The 22,578-nt window shown below is 44.5% G+C and overlaps 1 long non-coding RNA gene across 1 annotated transcript; it reads left to right on the forward strand.

The window, feature by feature from the left end:
- The first annotated feature begins 13,767 nt into the window (after positions 1-13,767).
- On the forward strand, positions 13,768-16,549 carry LOC137276919 (uncharacterized). Its single transcript, XR_010956593.1, has 2 exons — positions 13,768-13,908; positions 16,304-16,549. It is a non-coding gene; the product is annotated as an uncharacterized lncRNA (long non-coding RNA).
- The last annotated feature ends 6,029 nt before the right edge of the window (positions 16,550-22,578 follow it).

Consider the following 22,578-nt stretch of genomic DNA (forward strand, 5'->3'; position numbering starts at 1 on the left):
CCCAGAGGAAGTGCCGACTGCCAAGAGGACACTGCATGGACGGGAGGGACGATGGGCGACTGACACCATACCGACAGAGGCCCATAAAGGCAAGTATTTATCTATTTACATCAACTCTTTCAAACACTAAACTCTTCATTATCTTTACTCTCAGGACCCTGGACATCATCATTTTGGGGGCAGAAATGGACCGTGAAGTCCCCCAGAGGCAGTCACGACTGCCACGAAGACACTGCATGGACGGGAGGGACGATGGGCGACTGGAACCATACCGACAGAGGCCCATAAAGGCAAGTATATATCTGTTTGCATCAACTCTTTCAAACACTAAACTCTTCATTATCTTTACTCTCAGGACCCTGGACATCATCATCCTGGGGGCAGAAATGGACCGTGAAGTTCCCCAGAGGCAGTGACGAGTGCCAAGAGGACACTGCATGGACGGCAGGGACGATGGGCGACTGACACCATACCGACAGAGGCCCATAAAGGCAATTCTATATCTATTTACATGAACGCTTTTTAAAACTAAACTCTTCATTATCTTTACTCTCAGGACCCTGGACATCATCATTCTGGGGCAGAAATGGACCGTGAAGTCCCCCAGAGGAAGTGACGACTGCCAAGAGGACACTGCATGGACGGGAGGGACGATGGGCGACTGACACCATACCGACAGAGGCCCATAAAGGCAAGTATTTATCTATTTACATCAACTCTTTCAAACACTAAACTCTTCATTATCTTTACTCTCAGGACCCTGGACATCATCATCCTGGGGGCAGAAATGGACCGTGAAGTCCCCCAGAGGCAGTGACGACTGCCACGAAGACACTGCATGGACGGGAGGGACGATGGGCGACTGGAACCATACCGACAGAGGCCCATAAAGGCAAGTATATATCTGTTTGCATCAACTCTTTCAAACACTAAACTCTTCATTATCTTTACTCTCAGGACCCTGGACATCATCATCCTGGGGGCAGAAATGGACCGTGAAGTTCCCCAGAGGAAGTGACGACTGCCAAGAGGACACTGCATGGACGGGAGGGACGATGGGCGACTGACACCATACCGACAGAGGCCCATAAAGGCAATTATATACCTATTTACATCACCTCTTTCAAACACTAAACTCTTCATTATCTTTACTCTCAGCACCCTGGACATCATCATCCTGGGGGTAGAAATGGACCGTGAAGTCCCCCAGAGGCAGTGACGAGTGCCAAGAGGACACTGCATGGACGGCAGGGACGATGGGCGACTGACACCATACCGACAGAGGCCCATAAAGGCAATTCTATATCTATTTACATGAACGCTTTTTAAAACTAAACTCTTCATTATCTTTACTCTCAGGCCCCTGGACATCATCATCCTGGGGGCAGAAATGGACCGTGAAGTCCCCCAGAGGCAGTGACGACTGCCAAGAGGACACTGCATGGACGGGAGGGACGATGGGCGACTGGAACCATACCGACAGAGGCCCATAAAGGCAAGTATACATCTATTTACATCAACTCTTTTAAAAACTAAACTCTTCATTATCTTTACTCTCAGGACCCTGGACATCATCATATTGGGGGCAGAAATGGACCGTGAAGTCCCCCAGAGGCAGTGACGACTGCCACGAAGACACTGCATGGACGGGAGGGACGATGGGCGACTGACACCATACCGACAGAGGCCCATAAAGGCAAGCATATATCTATTTACATCAACTCTTTCAAACACTAAACTCTTCATTATCTTTACTCTCAGGACCCTGGACATCATCATCCTGGGGGCAGAAATGGACCGAGAAATCCCCCAGAGGAAGTGACGACTGCCAAGAGGACACTGCATGGACGGAAGGGACGATGGGCGGCTCACACCATACCGACAGAGGCCCATAAAGGGAAGTACTTGTCTATTTACATCAACTCTTTCAAACACTAAACTCTTCATTATCTTTACTCTCATGACCCTGGACATCATCATATCGGGGGCAGAAATGGACCGTGAAGTCCCCCAGAGGCAGTGACGACTACCAAGAGGACACTGCATGGACGGGAGGGACGATGGGCGACTGACACCATACCGACAGAGGCCGAAAAAGGCAAGTATATATCTATTTACATCAACTCTTTCAAACAGTAAACTCTTCATTATCTTTACTCTCAGCACCCTGGACATCATCATCCTGGGGGCAGAAATGGACCGTGAAGTCCCCCAGAGGCAGTGACAACTGCCACGAAGACACTGCATGGACGGGAGGGACGATGGGCGACTGGAACCATACCGACAGAGGCCCATAAAGGCAAGTATATATCTATTTACATCAACTCTTTCAAACACTAAACTCTTCATTATCTTTACTCTCAGGACCCTGGACATCATCATCCTGGGGGCAGAAATGGACCGTGAAGTCCCCCAGAGGCAGTGACGACTGCCACGAAGACACTGCATGGACGGGAGGGACGATGGGCGACTGGAACCATACCGACAGAGGCCCATAAAGGCAAGTATATATCTATTTACATCAACTCTTTCAAACACTAAACTCTTCATTATCTTTACTCTCAGGACCCTGGACATCATCATCCTGGGGGCAGAAATGGACCGTGAAGTCCCCCAGAGGCAGTGACGACTGCCACGAAGACACTGCATGGACGGGAGGGACGATGGGCGACTGACACCATACCGACAGAGGCCCATAAAGGCAAGCATATATCTATTTACATCAACTCTTTCAAACACTAAACTCTTCATTATCTTTACTCTCAGGACCCTGGACATCATCATCCTGGGGGCAGAAATGGACCGAGAAGTCCTCCAGAGGAAGTGACGACTGCCAAGAGGACACTGCATGGACGGAAGGGACGATGGGCGGCTCACACCATACCGACAGAGGCCCATAAAGGGAAGTACTTGTCTATTTACATCAACTCTTTCAAACACTAAACTCTTCATTATCTTTACTCTCAGGACCCTGGACATCATCATCCTGGGGGCAGAAATGGACCGTGAAGTCCCCCACAGGCAGTGACGACTGCCAAGAGGACACTGCATGGACGGGAGGGACGATGGGCGACTGACACCATACCGACAGAGCCCCATAAAGGCAATTCTATATCTATTTACATCAACGCTTTTAAAAACTAAACTCTTCATTATCTTTACTCTCAGGCCCCTGGACATCATCATCCTGGGGGCAGAAATGGACCGTGAAGTCCCCCAGAGGCAGTCACGACTGCCAAGAGGACACTGCATGGACGGGAGGGACGATGGGCGACTGACACCATACCGACAGAGGCGCATAAAGGCAATTCTATATCTATTTACATCAACGCTTTTAAAAACTAAACTCTTCATTATCTTTACTCTCAGGCCCCTGGACATCATCATCCTGGGGGCAGAAATGGACCGTGAAGTCCCCCAGAGGCAGTGACGACTGCCAAGAGGACACTGCATGGACGGGAGGGACGATGGGCGACTGACACCATACCGACAGAGGCCCATAAAAGCAAGTATATATCTATTTACATCAACTCTTTCAAACACTAAACTCTTCATTATCTTTACTCTCAGGACCCTGGACATCATCATCCTGGGGGCAGAAATGGACCGTGAAGTCCCCCACAGGCAGTGACGAGTGCCAAGAGGACACTGCATGGACGGCAGGGACGATGGGCGACTGACACCATACCGACAGAGGCCCATAAAGGCAATTCTATATCTATTTACATCAACTCTTTCAAACACTAAACTCTTCATTATCTTTACTCTCAGGACCCTGGACATCATCATCCTGGGGGCAGAAATGGACCGTGAAGTCCCCCAGAGGCAGTGACGACTGCCAAGAGGACACTGCATGGACGGGAGGGACGATGGGCGACTGACACTATACCGACAGAGGCCCATAAAGGCAAGTATATATCTATGTACATCAACTCTTTCAAACACTAAACTCTTCATTATCTTTACTCTCAGGACCCTGGACATCATCATCCTGGGGGCAGAAATGGACCGTGAAGTCCTCCAGGAGCAGTGACGACTGCCACGAAGACACTGCATGGACGGGAGGGACGATGGGCGACTGACACCATACAGACAGAAGTTCATAAAGGCAAGTACATATCTATTTACATCAACTCTTTCAAACACTAAACTCTTCATTATCTTTACTCTCAGGACCCTGGACATCATCATCCTGGGGGCAGAAATGGACCGTGAAGTCCCCCAGAGGCAGTGACGACTGCCACGAAGACACTGCATGGACGGGAGGGAAAATGGGCGACTGACACCATAGAGACAGAGGCCCATAAAGGCAAGTATATATCTGTTTGCATCAACTCTTTCAAACACTAAACTCTTCATTATCTTTACTCTCAGGACCCTGGACATCATCATATTGGGGGCAGAAATGGACCGTGAAGTCCCCCAGAGGCAGTGACGACTGCCACGAAGTCACTGCATGGACTGGAGGGACGATGGGCGACTGACACCATACAGACAGAAGTTCATAAAGGCAAGTATATATCTATTTACATCAACTCTTTCAAACACTGAACTGTGCAGTATCTTTACTCTCAGAACCCTGGACATCATCATCCTGGGGGGAAAAATGGACCGTGAAGTCCCCCAGAGGCAGTGACGACTGCCACGAAGACACTGCATGGACGGGAGGGACGATGGGCGACTGGAACCATACCGACAGAGGCCCATAAAGGCAAGTATATATCTATTTACATCAACTCTTTCAAACACTAAACTCTTCATTATCTTTACTCTCAGGACCCTGGACATCAGCATCCTGGGGGCAGAAACGGACCGTGAAGTCCCCCAGAGGCAGTGACGACTGCCACGAAGACACTGCATGGACGGGAGGGACGATGGGCGACTGACACCATACCGACAGAGGCCCATAAAGGCAAGTATTTATCTATTTACATCAACTCTTTCAAAAACTAAACTCTTCATTATCTTTACTCTCAGGACCCTGGACATCATCATCCTCGGGGCAGAAATGGACCGTGAAGTCCCCCAGAGGCAGTGACCACTGCCACGAAGACACTGTATGGACGGGAGGGACGATGGGCGACTGACACCATACAGACAGAAGTTCATAAAAGCAAGTATATATCTATTTACATCAACTCTTTCAAACACTAAACTCTTCATTATCTTTACTCTCAGGACCCTGGACATCATCATCCTGGGGGCAGAAATGGACCGTGAAGTCCCCCAGAGGCAGTGACGACTGCCACGAAGACACTGCATGGACGGGAGGGACGATGGGCGACTGACATTATACTGACAGAGGCCCATAAAGGCAAGTATTTATCTATTTACATGAACTCTTTTAAAAACTAAACTCTTCATTATCTTTACTCTCAGGACCCTGGACATCAGCATCCTGGGGGCAGAAACGGACCGTGAAGTCCCCCAGAGGAAGTGACGACTGCCACGAAGACACTGCATGGACGGCAGGGACGATGGGCGACTGACACCATACCGACAGAAGTTCATAAAGGCAAGTATTTATCTATTTACATCAACTCTTTCAAACACTAAAGTCTTCATTATCTTTACTCTCAGGACCCTGGACATCATCATCCTGGGGGCAGAAATGGACCGTGAAGTCCCCCAGAGGCAGTGACGACTGTCACGAAGACACTGCATGGACGGGAGGGACGATGAGCGACTGACACCATACAGAGAGAAGTTCATAAAGGCAAGTATATATCTATTTACATGAACTCTTTCAAACACTAAACTCTTCATTATCTTTACTCTCAGGACCCTGGACATCATCATCCTGGGGGCAGAAATGGACCGTGAAGTCCCCCACAGGCAGTGACGAGTGCCAAGAGGACACTGCATGGACGGGAGGGACGATGGGCGACTGACACCATACCGACAGAGCCCCATAAAGGCAATTCTATATCTATTTACATCAACGCTTTTAAAAACTAAACTCTTCATTATCTTTACTCTCAGGCCCCTGGACATCATCATCCTGGGGGCAGAAATGGACCGTGAAGTCCCCCAGAGGCAGTGACGACTGCCAAGAGGACACTGCATGGACGGGAGGGACGATGGGCGACTGGAACCATACCGACAGAGGCCCATAAAGGCAAGTATACATCTATTTATATCAACTCTTTTAAAAACTAAACTCTTCATTATCTTTACTCTCAGGACCCTGGACATCATCATATTGGGGGCAGAAATGGACCGTGAAGTCCCCCAGAGGCAGTGACGACTGCCACGAAGACACTGCATGGACGGGAGGGACGATGGGCGACTGACACCATACCGACAGAGCCCCATAAAGGCAAGCATATATCTATTTACATCAACTCTTTCAAACACTAAACTCTTCATTATCTTTACTCTCAGGACCCTGGACATCATCATCCTGGGGGCAGAAATGGACCGAGAAGTCCCCCAGAGGAAGTGACGACTGCCAAGAGGACACTGCATGGACGGAAGGGACGATGGGCGGCTCACACCATACCGACAGAGGCCCATAAAGGGAAGTACTTGTCTATTTACATCAACTCTTTCAAACACTAAACTCTTCATTATCTTTACTCTCATGACCCTGGACATCATCATATCGGGGGCAGAAATGGACCGTGAAGTCCCCCAGAGGCAGTGACGACTGCCAAGAGGACACTGCATGGACGGGAGGGACGATGGGCGACTGACACCATACCGACAGAGGCCGAAAAAGGCAAGTATATATCTATTTACATCAACTCTTTCAAACAGTAAACTCTTCATTATCTTTACTCTCAGCACCCTGGACATCATCATCCTGGGGGTAGAAATGGACCGTGAAGTCCCCCAGAGGCAGTGACGAGTGCCAAGAGGACACTGCATGGACGGCAGGGACGATGGGCGACTGACACCATACCGACAGAGGCCCATAAAGGCAATTCTATATCTATTTACATGAACGCTTTTAAAAACTAAACTCTTCATTATCTTCACTCTCAGGCCCCTGGACATCATCATCCTGGGGGCAGAAATGGACCGTGAAGTCCCCCAGAGGCAGTGACGACTGCCAAGAGGACACTGCATGGACGGGAGGGACGATGGGCGACTGACACCATACCGACAGAGGCCCATAAAAGCAAATATATATCTATTTACATCAACTCTTTCAAACACTAAACTCTTCATTATCTTTACTCTCAGGACCCTGGACATCATCATCCTGGGGGCAGAAATGGACCGTGAAGTCCCCTCACAGGCAGTGACAAGTGCCAAGAGGACACTGCATGGACGGGAGGGACGATGGGCGACTGACACCATACCGACAGAGCCCCATAAAGGCAATTCTATATCTATTTACATCAACGCTTTTAAAAACTAAACTCTTCATTATCTTTACTCTCAGGCCCCTGGACATCATCATCCTGGGGGCAGAAATGGACCGTGAAGTCCCCCAGAGGCAGTCACGACTGCCAAGAGGACACTGCATGGACGGGAGGGACGATGGGCGACTGACACCATACCGACAGAGGCGCATAAAGGCAATTCTATATCTATTTACATCAACGCTTTTAAAAACTAAACTCTTCATTATCTTTACTCTCAGGCCCCTGGACATCATCATCCTGGGGGCAGAAATGGACCGAGAAGTCCCCCAGAGGAAGTGACGACTGCCAAGAGGACACTGCATGGACGGAAGGGACGATGGGCGGCTCACACCATACCGACAGAGGCCCATAAAGGGAAGTACTTGTCTATTTACATCAACTCTTTCAAACACTAAACTCTTCATTATCTTTACTCTCATGACCCTGGACATCATCATATCGGGGGCAGAAATGGACCGTGAAGTCCCCCAGAGGCAGTGACGACTGCCAAGAGGACACTGCATGGACGGGAGGGACGATGGGCGACTGACACCATACCGACAGAGGCCGAAAAAGGCAAGTATATATCTATTTACATCAACTCTTTCAAACAGTAAACTCTTCATTATCTTTACTCTCAGCACCCTGGACATCATCATCCTGGGGGTAGAAATGGACCGTGAAGTCCCCCAGAGGCAGTGACGAGTGCCAAGAGGACACTGCATGGACGGCAGGGACGATGGGCGACTGACACCATACCGACAGAGGCCCATAAAGGCAATTCTATATCTATTTACATGAACGCTTTTAAAAACTAAACTCTTCATTATCTTCACTCTCAGGCCCCTGGACATCATCATCCTGGGGGCAGAAATGGACCGTGAAGTCCCCCAGAGGAAGTGACGACTGCCAAGAGGACACTGCATGGACGGGAGGGACGATGGGCGACTGACACCATACCGACAGAGGCCCATAAAAGCAAATATATATCTATTTACATCAACTCTTTCAAACACTAAACTCTTCATTATCTTTACTCTCAGGACCCTGGACATCATCATCCTGGGGGCAGAAATGGACCGTGAAGTCCCCTCACAGGCAGTGACAAGTGCCAAGAGGACACTGCATGGACGGGAGGGACGATGGGCGACTGACACCATACCGACAGAGCCCCATAAAGGCAATTCTATATCTATTTACATCAACGCTTTTAAAAACTAAACTCTTCATTATCTTTACTCTCAGGCCCCTGGACATCATCATCCTGGGGGCAGAAATGGACCGTGAAGTCCCCCAGAGGCAGTCACGACTGCCAAGAGGACACTGCATGGACGGGAGGGACGATGCGCGACTGACACCATACCGACAGAGGCGCATAAAGGCAATTCTATATCTATTTACATCAACGCTTTTAAAAACTAAACTCTTCATTATCTTTACTCTCAGGCCCCTGGACATCATCATCCTGGGGGCAGAAATGGACCGTGAAGTCCCCCAGAGGCAGTGACGACTGCCAAGAGGACACTGCATGGACGGGAGGGACGATGGGCGACTGACACCATACCGACAGAGGCCCATAAAAGCAAGTATATATCTATTTACATCAACTCTTTCAAACACTAAACTCTTCATTATCTTTACTCTCAGGACCCTGGACATCATCATCCTGGGGGCAGAAATGGACCGTGAAGTCCCCCACAGGCAGTGACGAGTGCCAAGAGGACACTGCATGGACGGCAGGGACGATGGGCGACTGACACCATACCGACAGAGGCCCATAAAGGCAAGTATATATCTATGTACATCAACTCTTTCAAACACTAAACTCTTCATTATCTTTACTCTCAGGACCCTGGACATCATCATCCTGGGGGTAGAAATGGACCGTGAAGTCCTCCAGGAGCAGTGACGACTGCCACGAAGACACTGCATGGACGGGAGGGACGATGGGCGACTGACACCATACAGACAGAAGTTCATAAAGGCAAGTATATATCTATTTACATCAACTCTTTCAAACACTAAACTCTTCATTATCTTTACTCTCAGGACCCTGGACATCATCATCCTGGGGGCAGAAATGGACCGTGAAGTCCCCCAGAGGCAGTGACGACTGCCACGAAGACACTGCATGGACGGGAGGGAAAATGGGCGACTGACACCATAGATACAGAGGCCCATAAAGGCAAGTATATATCTGTTTGCATCAACTCTTTCAAACACTAAACTCTTCATTATCTTTACTCTCAGGACCCTGGACATCATCATATTGGGGGCAGAAATGGACCGTGAAGTCCCCCAGAGGCAGTGACGACTGCCACGAAGTCACTGCATGGACTGGAGGGACGATGGGCGACTGACACCATACAGACAGAAGTTCATAAAGGCAAGTATATATCTATTTACATCAACTCTTTCAAACACTGAACTCTTCAGTATCTTTACTCTCAGAACCCTGGACATCATCATCCTGGGGGGAAAAGTGGACCGTGAAGTCCCCCAGAGGCAGTGACGACTGCCACGAAGACACTGCATGGACGGGAGGGACGATGGGCGACTGGAACCATACCGACAGAGGCCCATAAAGGCAAGTATATATCTATTTACATGAACTCTTTCAAACACTAAACTCTTCATTATCTTTACTCTCAGGACCCTGGACATCAGCATCCTGGGGGCAGAAACGGACCGTGAAGTCCCCCAGAGGCAGTGACGACTGCCACGAAGACACTGCATGGACGGGAGGGACGATGGGCGACTGACACCATACCGACAGAGGCCCATAAAGGCAAGTATTTATCTATTTACATCAACTCTTTCAAACACTGAACTCTTCAGTATCTTTACTCTCAGAACCCTGGACATCATCATCCTGGGGGGAAAAGTGGACCGTGAAGTCCCCCAGAGGCAGTGACGACTGCCACGAAGACACTGCATGGACGGGAGGGACGATGGGCGACTGGAACCATACCGACAGAGGCCCATAAAGGCAAGTATATATCTATTTACATGAACTCTTTCAAACACTAAACTCTTCATTATCTTTACTCTCAGGACCCTGGACATCAGCATCCTGGGGGCAGAAACGGACCGTGAAGTCCCCCAGAGGCAGTGACGACTGCCACGAAGACACTGCATGGACGGGAGGGACGATGGGCGACTGACACCATACCGACAGAGGCCCATAAAGGCAAGTATTTATCTATTTACATCAACTCTTTCAAAAACTAAACTCTTCATTATCTTTACTCTCAGGACCCTGGACATCATCATCCTCGGGGCAGAAATGGACCGTGAAGTCCCCCAGAGGCAGTGATCACTGCCACGAAGACACTGTATGGACGGGAGGGACGATGGGCGACTGACACCATACAGACAGAAGTTCATAAAAGCAAGTATACATCTATTTACATCAACTCTTTGAAACACTAAACTCTTCATTATCTTTACTCTCAGGACCCTGGACATCATCATCCTGGGGGTAGAAATGGACCGTGAAGTCCCCCAGAGGCAGTGACGACTGCCACGAAGACACTGCATGGACGGGAGGGACGATGGGCGACTGACATTATACTGACAGAGGCCCATAAAGGCAAGTATTTATCTATTTACATGAACTCTTTTAAAAACTAAACTCTTCATTATCTTTACTCTCAGGACCCTGGACATCAGCATCCTGGGGGCAGAAACGGACCGTGAAGTCCCCCAGAGGAAGTGACGACTGCCACGAAGACACTGCATGGACGGCAGGGACGATGGGCGACTGACACCATACCGACAGAAGTTCATAAAGGCAAGTATTTATCTATTTACATCAACTCTTTCAAACACTAAAGTCTTCATTATCTTTACTCTCAGGACCCTGGACATCATCATCCTGGGGGCAGAAATGGACCGTGAAGTCCCCCAGAGGCAGTGACGACTGCCACGAAGACACTGCATGGACGGGAGGGACGATGAGCGACTGACACCATACACTGAGAAGTTCATAAAGGCAAGTATATATCTATTTACATCAACTCTTTCAAACACTAAACTCTTCATCATCTTTACTCTCAGGACCCTGGACATCATCATCCTGGGGGCAGAAATGGACCGTGAAGTCCCCCAGAGGCAGTGACGACTACCAAGAGGACACTGCATGGACGGGAGTGACGATGGGCGACTGACACCATACCGACAGAGGCCCATAAAAGCAAGTATTTATCCATTTACAGCAACTCTTTCAAACACTAAACTCTTCATTATCTTTACTCTCAGGACCCTGGACATAATCATCCTGGGGACAGAAATGGACCGTGAAGTCCCCCAGAGGCAGTGACGACTGCCACGAAGACACTACATGGACGGGAGGGACGATGGGCGACTGGAACCATACCGCCAGAGGCCCATAAAGGCAGGTATATACCTACTTACATCAACTCTTTTAAAAACTAAACTCTTCATTATCGTTACTCTCAGGACCCTGGACATCAGCATCCTGGGGGCAGAAACGGACCGTGAAGTCCCCCAGAGGCAGTGACGACTGCCACGAAGACACTGCATGGACGGCAGGGACGATGGGCGACTGACACCATACCGACAGATGTTCATAAAGGCAAGTATTTATCTATTTACATCAACTCTTTCAAACACTAAAGTCTTCATTATCTTTACTCTCAGGACCCTGGACATCATCATCCTGGGGGCAGAAAGGGACCGTGAAGTCCCCCAGAGGCAGTGACGACTGCCACGAAGACACTGCATGGACGGGAGGGACGATGGGCGACTGACACCATACCGACAGAGGCCCATAAAGGCAAGTATATATCTGTTTACATCAATTCTTTCAAAAACTAAACTCTTTATTATCTTTACTCTCAGGACCCTGGACATCATCATCTTGGGGGCAGAAATGGATCGTGAAGTCCATCAAAGGCAGTGACGACTGCTACGAAGACACTGCATGGACGGGAGGGACGATGGGCGACTGACACCATACCGACAGAGGCCCATAAAGGCAAGTATTTATCTATTTACATGAACTCTTTCAAAAACTAAACTCTTCATTATCTTTACTCTCAGGACCCTGGACATCATCATCCTGGGGGCAGAAATTGACCGTGAAGTCCCCCAGAGGCAGTGACGACTGCCACGAAGACACTGCATGGACGGGAGGGACGATGGGCGACTGAGATTATACCGACAGAGGCCCATAAAGGCAAGTATTTATCTATTTACATGAACTCTTTCAAAAACTAAACTCTTCATTATGTTTACTCTCAGGACCCTGGACATCATCATCCTGGGGACAGAAATGGACCGTGAAGTCCCCCACAGGCAGTGACGACTGCCACGAAGACACTGCATGGACGGCAGGGACGATGGGCGACTGACACCATACAGAGAGAAGTTCATAAAGGCAAGTATATACCTATTTACATCAACTCTTTCAAACACAAAACTCTTCATTATCTTTACTCTCAGGACCCTGGACATCATCATCCTGGGGGCAGAAATGGACCATGAAGTCCCCCAGAGGCAGTGACAATTACCACGAAGACACTGCATGGACGGGAGGGACGATGGGCGACTGGAACCATACCGACAGAAGTTCATAAAGGCAAGTATATATCTATTAACATCAACTATTTCAAACACTAAACTCTTCATTATCTTTACTCTCAGCACCCTGGACATCATCATCCTGGGGGCAGAAATGGACCGTGAAGTCCCCCAGAGGCAGTGACGACTGCCACGAAGACACTGCATGGACGGGAGGGACGATGGGCGACTGGAACCATACCGAGAGAAGTTCATAAAGGCAAGTATATACGAAAAAAAACCAATACCCATTATTTACAAATCGCACACATGTAAGACGACATGTTAAAGTGGAAATGCGTTCATTAATAGAGTACCATTGTTAACGAGAATATCTGTTTTAATGATGCAGATAGTAACAACCACGAAATATGTCAGCAGAGATAATTACTAACGCCCGAGGTGTTGTTTCAAATCTTTAACCATTATTTCAAGGGGAGTAACTCTTACAACTCAAGCGCCCGTGGTACATCGCTACAGCCGTTGGTGTGATGGCTCAAATCTTCTCTCGACATTGTAGAGACAATTCTGGTAATAGCTAGCTTTATCGAGCCGGAAAAGCTCGTAATTTCATCTGAAAGCTTTGTGAAAGATTGTTACCACCAGCAAATGACAACAATTCTCCCAGTCAATTCTACGAATGGACATGAGTTTCGGTCTAATGTAACACTCAATTGCTTTTCTTGGATTGCTAGTCAAGGTTATTTGTAAGGCATATGTAACCCATTGTATTTTGTCAATATAAAACCACGCTAGATTCTGATTTATTTGATAACACGCTGTTGATGTACGCTTTGCTTGATAGTATCGCCAGCTGACACTGGCTCCAGCCATTCCTTGACATACTTTTGGCACCACACCTTGCCTGGTTGGTTTCGTTTCTATCAGATTGCGTGGATAGCTTACTTCCATTGAGAAATGAAGCTTCCAATTCTGATCTGTTTGTTCGGAATTCTTGTCAGTGGTTTTGCAGGTAAAACTTCTTCCTTGCATTTGTACATAAGCCTTGTTACTATCTATTTCAGCAGAGATATCAAAGACGTGTGATGAACAACTGGCATCCACGAATCGGAGAGTTGAGGGAGGCACCTTTAAGGCTTAGAATTTAAAACACCTGAAGTATTTTATAGTCAGTTAAAAAGATGTGTCAAACTAAAAGTTACTAAAAACAATACATTAAACCTACTTAATCAATGTCTGTTTTATTGTTGTTTAACGCCGCACTCAGCAATATGCCAGCTATAATTTGCTTTAATCATGAAAGCAATAAAGGAAGATTCATATTCATTAGAAAGCTTTGCAATAAAGTGCCAATTTCACGATTTGTCTGTTTTGTGGACATATGTTTATGAATCACTACCAGCATAAATAACACCGGGTGTTTGCAAAAGCTGGCGGTAGCATGCGTTATAAGCAAACAAAGGCAAGTCAGTTGTTTGCATGAAAAAAACAACACCCGAACAAACTAGAAAGCATGTGGTACTATTAAAAAACTGGGATTACATAGGCCATCTTGTTGATCACTGACGCACAGATTTCAAACTTATCCTACTTGTATCTGTTCTGAATCCTCTTGAAAGCTTTGCGCGGGCCCTGAAAGACTAAATTGAATAAAACAATACGCCATTAATCACCTTATCTTACTGTCTGGTGAGCAAGGGTTGACCAGGCATTTCAGGCGCCTAACTGCACTGTGTTGTGTTCATTAGCTAAACAAGCTAAGCATTGGCTGGTCGTGGGTTTCCAGATTGGCACCGACGATGACTCCCTTGTTTGTCTCGCTCAGAACTGCATCAGTTTGGAATTGCCTCCCACATTAAGTTGACTTGCCATGATACGAAATTACTTTTTCAAAAGTGGCATAACAGCAAACGCATTTAATACGAACTCTCTAGTTAAGCAAATTTACGTCACCCTGATTACCAAAGACCCAAATTGTCTGAAGAATTCAGTTATAATTGCAAAGAGTCTTATTTCCACCCTCGGTGCCTTGTATTTTCCCTGATCGTTACACAACGATGTTCTATATATACACGTATCAAACGCGAAGGGGATACAATCCGTCTACCGTCGTGTTTCTGAAACGTTAGGAGTGTTAATAGCTCTTTATCCGATATCCCGTGACACATCCTTGTCGGCAGTATGTATAGTGATAAAAATGGCTTTCAGATTGAATAAAAGTAATGTAATTGTTTTAGAAAGGAAGACTGAATGACCTTTCCTACATTGGCGCTTATGCCACTAACAGTATGGTGCCTACCTTATATGTCAGTCGTCGTACGAACAAGTACAGTACGTGGTATAAATTACTGCTACTTTTGTAAATGTGTAGTGGATAGGGAAACGAGGTCTGTACATGGAACATGACCACCATCATGCACACAGCCTTAGTAGACATTCCGGGGAAATGGTGTTTCACAAATGATTTGAAAATAGAAATAATATTGTAAAATATACATGAGCATGATAATAACTACAAAATGCAAGAAAATACGGTGATGTCAATGTTGAGTTAGGTCACCTTATGTACTGCAAATAAGAAGTATGGGAATATCCTGAAAGCTGATAATCATATACAAACGTAATAGTAATGAGGTAATTTTCACAATATGTAAATGTAACATCTAGCTTGCGTAATGGGCACTTTAAACTACATGTTGTAATATGCAGTTAGGCAACTGATTCAATATTCGTTGAGTTTAAGTGAAATGAAATAATAAATCAACGAAAAACAAGGGTGTTACAGAGCGGGTCTGTCCTGTTCATTACAAGTGGCATGGAACCTGTCTCTCAGTTTATGAGTGACACAGGGAGATACCTGTAGACGACGAGCAACACTTTTTATGGATTGACCATCCTGTAACCATGCAAAGCCACTATTTCTGTCATGATCATCCAACGACCTGCTATATGCCACTATGAAGAAGTTGTGAGGCTTCAATACTGGCCGTAGCTCCTTTTAAAGTAATCGTTGGCACAAGCTGCATGGGAAGTTTGTCTTTCAGATGCACCAGTCTGTTGTATTTGGGTGTTTGAATCTTATATGTTGTGTTTCAGTACACTGGTTTTTCGGACAATGTTTCAATTCACTCAAGCGAATATTGAATCAGTCGCTTTACTATCGTCTTATCTAAAGTTCCAATCAAGGACATAGATAGTTGCATTTACATTATATGTAGCATATATGACCTCGTTAATATTATGTTTGTATAACTGTCAACGTTCTGGGTGTTCCCATCCTTTTTGTTTGTAGTATATATTGAGTACGCGGCGCACAGTGCAACACATGCATGGTACTTTTTTGTATTCCTATAAATATACTCCTTTTTATCTATCAACAATGCACGTAACACCGTTCTCCACAACAGACAAAACCTGCAAGTACAACGGGCAAGTGTACCAAACTGGTCAGGGATTCAAGTCTACTGATGGATGCAATACCTGTGGCTGCACGGATGGTTTTGTCTTCTGCACCGAAATGGCCTGTTTGCCCTTACCTGTGGACGAATAAGGTGAACGGATGATCACATCGCCATATCATCGATCATCGATAAAGAACATAGTGATGTGTATGAAATGTACTGTTTTTAGTAACACAGTCATTCCGAAATGAAGGAGTGTTTTGTTGTTTTCGTGTTATTGAAGTAGCACCTTGAAATTCTAAAACTTAGTTGTATACGTGATATTATGTGACGCCACCTGGTTACTCCTTCTATGTGGTGGCACAGATAAACGTAGGTTTACTTGGCACAAATATGTATGTCATTAATGAAGAGATTTAGATCAGACAATACAGGTAGCTGTAACAGCATTATGTGTCACATAGTTGCCGCCTCCAGAGGTGAAGGGATTGTGCGAAACCTGATGATCTGGAAACATCCACGTCATGTGTTTTCTTGTTTTGGGTGACCTTTATCAAACCATCAACAACGTTCATGATATCAATCACTAAACACTCCGATGTTCATATGATTATACACAGACAGTCGTCGTGCAACTGGGATAGTGGTATTGCCGTGTTAAATGACAAACAAAACGTCGCAAATGTTTCAGAAGATATGTGTTTGCTTTATGCCATTTACATAACATACCAAAGATGTGCAGCAGCGAGCATGTATCTGTGATAACTGTCTTTTGAATCATTTTTACACTCATGATGCAAACAGTCATCCATTGTTTTCTTAGACGAGCCAGTGATGAACGACATAATCAGGATCGTAGACTTAATGACGTCTGCTGTATTTCTACATTTCTATGTCTATTTTCATCTCAGGATTAGCTATTCCACTTGCATCGAACGTGGATTACTTTGCATCAAAATGGAAAAGATGAACTGTAAGTTTATGCAATCGTTTTAATGAGACTTCCGCAAACTTTGACAGTGGAGTCATAGAACTCCTTATCTGTATCATCATGATTTGATCCTTCTATTACCGTCTTCTACATGTCTGTGGCTGTGTGTTAGAGGTTCATCCATGGTTTGACTCAGAATATGTAGAGCGATTCATGGAAAACGATTGTTATACAAGATACAGTCGCATTCGGGCCAAGGAATCTGACCTTGGTTTTATATAAATCTACTGAATTCATCAACGTGACAGGGCTCTCGGTCACTTTTGATGTATATGTGATGGAAAATATTCAGGAAAAACATGTGGAAGTGCAGATCTTCTAAAAGTAATGCCATGCTTGCGTTCAAAGTACCATGCATATGTTGTCCAATTCATTATTGTTATGGGTGCCCCAGGTTTGGTATTTATATCGATTGGCACTGGGATAGCTCCTTTGACAGACAAAGTGATGTTGAAGGCATTTTCTCTTCATTTGATCGCCTGATCGACAGCAATGCACGTTGCTATACCCGCAACTAGGTGTTTGTACTTATTCACGGGGCCACCATCTAGTCATTACCCAACAGATTCGAGGGTTCATTTAAGTGCACAGGGCTGTGCACTGTACATAATGTACGGTACAAAACGAAGGGTCACTTTGTACATTCTCAAATGTCGTTAATCTCTCTATTCCACGCAGTAATAAGATAAGCTAAAAGCTTAACGTTCATGTTGCTGCCCAACTCACATCAGTTTCAACACGATGACGGGGCCACCGAAACCCAGAAACCGTCAGTTGTCCAGGTTGCCGAAGAACGTACCCCATACAACGAGCACAGATCTGAGGGATGAAAGCGCCGAGTAGTTCAATGGACGTTGTCTACGCAACTATATAACGACATAGGTGATTTTTCACATTTGTTATATTGTGGATTACACTTTCTCAGTAAAGGATAGAATAGAGTACCTTTGTAAGGGCGAGTCCGTCCGGGATGTGGAAGCCGCGATGGCTGAGTTGGTGAGGTGGCTTGCTTTGTGTGCTGGCGAGTAGGGTCCTCACTCAAATCCCGGGTGTAGGTTCAAACCCTGGTTGGGACTCAACCCAACAAAAGTACTAGACCATGTACTTTACTAAGACAGAGTATTCTGAATGTAACATTTGTTACAAGTGACCATTTTGCAAATGATATTGTGTGTTCGAAGGTGAATGTCCTCAATTCTGGATCAGTATTTTTGTCACTGGAGACTGAATCAAGCGTATAGGGTTTTAATTATACTGTTTATGTTTCGCTCGCAATTGTGTTCACGGCCCACAATTTCCCATAGGCCACATTCTGACACTGTAAAGTAAATCAGATATTACTTTGTAATTTGGTCGTCATTTTGAATCTGTATAGATCGTGTGAACTTACAAAAGAAGAAACTCATATTTAATGGACGTGAGTCAAATGTGGTTCACCTACCACTAAACCAAATCTTGTCTCCAGCTTACCGAATGATACTGATATCAAATTATCAACACAAGAAAAGAAAATACAAACTGGCGTGCACGTTAAAAGGAATCATATTATTCAGTAGTTCCCGTGCTGTTAAATATCCAAATGTAAAATATATTATTTTTCCTTTTGATGTTAAGTGTAAGTAATCAGAAATACATTTATTTATATACTGTTGATTACTATCTCGTTCTATAATCGGTCAGATGATGTTATTATAACATGTAAATGTATTTTATAAAGACAGCCTGAAAAGGGTTTCTGAAGGAAAACAAGTATCTTCTGTAGTTTGTTTTCTTCTTGACAATGAAACGCTACTGAAACTGAATTGTTATGCATTTCAGTATGGCAGTAACCTTAGCATGTCGTACGTTATTATATCTTCATAGATAGCCCTTTTGCCTAAGTTGATGACTGCTGCTTAGAGATGAATATCACCGCCGTTGTCTTACCTCTGAATTTGTACTTCCGATGCTTTTTTGTTCTGACCTAGTGATACCTTTGTGTTTAAGATTTTGAACTTAGTCAATTTTAGATGCAGTTGTTAATTACAGTCTTTTCTTTGTTTGTTGCTTTGACACCTAGATGTTTCACGGAGCGATTCCTGGTTCACTCATTAGGTTCACTCTGGGAATCAGCTCGAGACAGTTACTTTAGAAAAATCCTGTTAAGAGTATAATCGATCACCAAATCTGTTATAAAGTTCCTTGCACAGATACTTCCAAAGTTTCTAAGGCGATGACACACTATTCCATTTCGGGAAGGGAGATCTCTCCGATGTATTGGCACATTAACGCTGAATATGCTGACATAAACCTCCTAACGTCTGAGGCATAAACTGCATCACGTATACATTGATTATCTACGTAGACTGTGACACTCAGCTTTGTATTGGTCGAATGTCTCATAACTGCATATTCGCCACTGCTTAAATTCAAATACACTGGCAGTCAAAATTCTAGGTTCCCTACCTGGATTCCCCAGGATTGTAAAACGTAAACAGCAAACTATCGCTTAAACAGTAAGTTTTATCACTTGTACAGAAGGTCGTACACAAATTATAAAGCTTAAATGTACATGGTGACTTACATATTTTCAAATCACTATTACTTAAACACGTTCTCAGTGGATTCCAGTTGGATATATCATAGAATATATTTGCTAACGCCAAACGTCGGCATCAGGGGACTGTACCAAAGTAAAGATAGAAGTGATATAATATCTCGGTGATATTCTTTTCCCGTAAATATAATGTGGTTGGCAATGTTTGGACAGTTTGAAGCGTAGTAAATTGATTACGGCACAATGTGTATTCTTCAAAGCAGTGGTCAAACAAACATATTTCAAAATGATATATTTTACACTCAGTGGACTGTGGATCGCTTGCAAACCTAAAACCTGAACGACTTGAATCCAAACACATTTGTCAAAGCTGCTCCCGGCTCTGTTTATCTCCGAAAACTAACAACATTTTTTTGTCGAAGACAAATAAAACATAATTTCTGTTGTACATGTTTAAGCAGTTAAATGATATCGACTTATTCTGTCAAGCTCTATTTTTATTTTTAACATACTGTGTTTACGTTTAGGCGAAATGTCCATTTAGATATCTAAGATTGCATATTTGAAGTAAAATGTATTTAACGATGTATTAAACCAAAGTTGTAAGTCGTTTATTCTGTGCGTGTCATGCACAGTTTAGTATTTAAGTCTCACGTAAACAAACGCCTATGCGCAATGTAATCTCACAGAAATCAATAAAGCTGAAGGGGCTGAAGTAAGTCATAGTTGCACCGTAAAGTATTCCATTCATGTTCGTATCTTGTGCCCAATCGGGATCTTCAATCAAGACCCTTGCCGATGACTATCGATTTCCGTCTAATGAAAATGCCACACACGTGTTCGCTAATATTACGATATTGATATTTAATTGAATTTAATAAGTTCAATTTCAGCACTGGCACATCTTCAGCTTAGTCAGACAAGAATCCTTTAATTAATTTGAATGGTTCAGCGGGATATACATGTATACACATTACATTTTGTCACCTTGTTTGAAACTTCTACTCTGGAAGCATAAACTTGAACAGAAAATCGATATATTAATCTACAGATATCTCAGTGTTCGGATTCACTCAGATTTGATTTGGACACTAAATATATCTACTTTGGAGATTTCCGTCTTTAAGGTCCAGGAAAGGTATCAAACATTTTATAAACGTGTAGTTTAACTATAAAGGATTGTCTCATCAAGATACATGTTCCTACACATAAATAGATGTGTTATATTTGCTCCATCGTGTCTGCACTCTTTTGAAATGCGTTAATGAACTCGTCGCATGACATTATGAACATATCAAACATTATGAAAGCATTTCAGCGAGATATATCAATTTTAAAAGTAGAGAAAATAGACCTAAAATATTTCTATCCGTACTGCTACATCGCAACATTACTTTATTGCTGTTGCCACTGCCTCAGTCTTAGCTTGAAGATCAAGTGGTCACTCCTTCAAAGGCAATCGTTGTCTTCCCGTCCACACATTTCACCCACCATGATGGTGTGATCACTCTCCTCGGGGCCTGGACACCTCTGTTGCCTGCAGATGAGTCACTTCGATGGTACCGACAATCACTCGTCTAAATCTAAGAGTGTCGAGTTTAATCACCATAATATTAAACCATGCTATGACAATCGACCAGCCGTCTTTTAGCCATTGGAAGGGACGGGTCACACAGATAACGGTATGGTTTTACGCCGTCTTTAAAAATATAGCCCTCACACATTGTACTCATTAAGGGAATCGAATCCGCGTCTTCCGCGTGACGAGCGATCTCTTTAACAACTTGGCTATTCCAACCGTCCCATATCGGTAAGGACAGTACTGAGGAAACCAACATTCTGTGGCACACGCACACTATATATGTATATATAATATCAAGCTATAAAACCGACAGGTTATTAGCACACATCACTTTTACATTTATGCTTAAAATCTGATGGCTGGAAAGTAAGCGTTTATCCGACGATCTGTCTTAGTGTATGTATTGGGAAGACTGAAGTTCAAACTCTTTTCATTGATTAATATTAAGCGCTATATTTCCTTTAAGACGGTGATATGAGTTGTTTGTATTCTTAATGTCATGAAGCGAGAATATATAATGCAGACTTGTTAGTGCTATATCAGTCTGAAGTAGGGCGTTCTACAAAGATTAATCAGGGTCATCAGTCAGTCATTTATATTTAGTCATGACATTTGTGCAGACACATGAGTCCATTGAAGATAAGAGATACAAACTTATATGCGGTTATAAAGACTTCACCTAGTAAACAGATAGACATTATAAAGTGTGTATGCGTGAGGCTTTTTGATGGGAGCTGGTTTGTTTCGTACTAGAGATGCCAGGAAGCTGACCTTCCCAGAATCTGAGTCGCATCCTTACAATACTTTCTCGCCTGAAGGACCTTAAATCTGCACATAGGGTGTGACACTGGAGGAAGGATGAATTTATTGAACAAAAGCAAATGTCAAAGGCGTATCAATATTCGTATTCAATAGGCAAGGACTGAGACTAAATGAAAATTAGAGTATGTGCGGTGAAATAGTATACAGAGAAGATTTTAGTCAGTTTCAGTGGGTTAGGCGCATACAGTGTCCACTTTGTTAAAGTGCGTTTGTGTATATATTATATTGTATTTATACAGTGAACAAGGAATCCATGTTTTCGGGTTTAAACAAAATCACCTGTATCATTCTTCATTCCACATCAGGCAATTGCATACATTGAATGCACGATTTAGTCGCTGATATCGTTA

Source organism: Haliotis asinina, chromosome 3, assembly GCF_037392515.1.
Source record: "Haliotis asinina isolate JCU_RB_2024 chromosome 3, JCU_Hal_asi_v2, whole genome shotgun sequence".
In the NCBI taxonomy this organism is placed as follows: Eukaryota; Metazoa; Mollusca; class Gastropoda; order Lepetellida; family Haliotidae; genus Haliotis; species Haliotis asinina.